Below are 2,500 nucleotides of genomic sequence, written 5' to 3'. Positions count from 1 at the left end.
AAATTATATTGTCATCTCTTTCTGGAGCATTGCATTATAGTGAAAAAGCGATGCATTATCGCAAAGAGCTACGTTTACTGAGCAATGAATGTTTTGAATGAATGTATAACGTCGAGATTTTGAATCGATGCATCTTAAATTCTGTTGCTGCACGCTAGCTTTGCTTAGGCACTTGTAAACTGCCAATGAGTAACTGAAAGAAAACGGCTCACATTCAAACACGGAAAAGGTATGAAAAATGCGAATACGTTGTTTATTATTACAAGTATTATAAAGCAATTACTACATCAGAAAGATACCTTCATTACTTTAAATTTGTAAGAACTCTTTGAGCACCTTGTGGGAGGCGTGGTGGCCTCATGGTTAGAGTTCTCGACTCCGGATCTAGTGGTCCGGGTTTAGGTCCTGGCTGGGGACGTTGTGTTTTGTTCTTGGGCAAGACAATTTTTCCTCACGGGGCCTCTCTCTACCCAGGTGTATAAATGGGTGCCTGCGAAATGCTGGGGGTAACCCTGCGATAGACTAGCATCCCATCCAGGGGGAGTAGAAATACTCGTAGTCGCTTCATGCTACAGAAACCAGATATAAGCGCCAGCCTGATGGTCCTTACTAGGCCCTTAACAGAGACTTTACCTGACCTTCACCTCTTTCTGGAGTGTTGGGGCAAACAATTTGAACTTTACTGATACCACCTTGAAACTTTCCGCAACCGATTCGCTCGTTTTTCTTATAGCTTTTCATGTGTTTAGATGGTTTTAACCTTCGTGGACAGCGCTGAAAAATGACTGCGCATGTGCGAAGTTTGAAACAAACAATGCAAGATTCCCCGCGATTGTGATGAATGGTTCTGCGAAGTGAGTTCGTGTAAAAGCGAAGAGAATGGCTTTTATTGTCCAGCAGAAACGCGTTCATTTTCCAATCTTTGTTTGTAGCAACGTCAGCAGGACACTTTGAAATTCATAGGTCCATTCTTTTCACCGGGAAATGTTGACAATACAACAAAAACGGTTTATGTTTTGAGCTACCGCGAGCATATATGGATGTGAGCGCATTCAACTGCCATTAAGTTGCTTCACGTCATCTGGTTTTCTTCTGAGTGAAAATCCAAGAATTAATGGAATTAAGAGCAGTAGTTCCAGTATAGGTAAGTCGAAACTTCACTGTTAATGATTTTAACGATGAAAAACAATTTTTTTGATATGAACATGTAAACTTTAGCCAAATACTTGCTCCTTATGTTAACTCAATCACACAAAACTCTTTGAAACATGTACTGGTCTGTCAAGAAAAATGACAGGAATTATGAAACAAAAACTAAAAGTTCTACATGGATATTTAGTCGGTACTCGCTCGATGAATTGTCTGATGTATTGGCTTACAGCATCTTAGACTTTGGTTGTAATTATTTACTGTAGCTCTGACTCCGGCGCATTCATTCACATGCACTTTACTTGAGAAAACCGGATATCAATGTAGGGGTACATGTAAATGGGTTGTGAAAGAAAAATCAGAATTTAACAGATGTTACAGTTCCCAGGTTATGAGGGATCCTGCTCACAGCCTTAAACCAAGACAGCAATTCCCATGCTGCATTAGCTGGAGCCAAGGCCAAAAATGCTCCACTGGTTCCATGGAAATGGCTGTCAAAGAGAATAATTCCTTGCTGTGTTGGAATAAAGGCCACTGTTTTGTTATTGATAACATAGATGCAAGCAGTATTGATATTACGAGCTTGATCAAAATAATGTGGCAAGCATGCAGATGGTACTGGCTCTTTGTTTATGCTGCAAGGTAATTCAGCAGAGATAGTGATGCCTGTAAGAGCTCTGGTTTGCCCCATGTTTAAGGCAGCTTCACGAACACCATAGAACTGCCCAGGGTTGCTAGTAAATTTGTCATAAATTGCTGGCCAATCATAATGGCTGCAAGAACTCTGTACACCCATGTATTGCTCAGAGGTTGACTAACAGTGAGAGATTCAGGTGAGCTAAAATACAGTTTGCTGAATGTAAGGGCAATAAAAGTACATGCATTGCTTGCTAGTTTTCCATTCAATGTAGACTGGGAATATTGTGGTGGGAAGTGCCAGCTTGTTATTTGGTGAGACCTGACAGGATGTACATGTATAGATAGCTGTTGAACAAGAGAGTGTGAGAGGATTGTTGAGGACTGTGACTGGGAATGAGCATAGGATGCTTGTGCGTTAGGGTGTTGTGGCTGATCAATGTCTCCAATAGCTGCAAGTGTGCAATCTACTTTCTGTTCCCAAAATTCAGAGGTGTAGTATTGTCGTGCATTGATATCATTTGGGGCATTCATGGTTACATTTTCTGTATTGTCTTCTGTCTCAGAGTTGCTCGAGTCACTATCTGATTCCACACTGCCATTTTTTAACAATCCTTCATTGAACTGGTGAATTTTTTTTGCTATCATTTCTTTCAAAGGTTCTTTGCAAATACTGCAACAATAATCAGCTTGTAAACATGATGCATGAAAGGTG

General features: G+C 40.6%; 1 pseudogene; it reads right to left on the bottom strand.

The window, feature by feature from the left end:
- Window positions 1-1,453: 1,453 nt before the first annotated feature.
- The window catches only part of LOC138040090 (uncharacterized), a 3,059-nt pseudogene continuing 2,012 nt past the window's right edge, over window positions 1,454-2,500 (bottom strand).

Source organism: Montipora capricornis, chromosome 3 (genome assembly GCF_036669925.1).
Source record: "Montipora capricornis isolate CH-2021 chromosome 3, ASM3666992v2, whole genome shotgun sequence".
Classification (NCBI taxonomy): domain Eukaryota; kingdom Metazoa; phylum Cnidaria; class Anthozoa; order Scleractinia; family Acroporidae; genus Montipora; species Montipora capricornis.
Note: the sequence above shows the minus strand (reverse complement) of the source record. Positions and strands in the feature narration are given on the sequence as shown.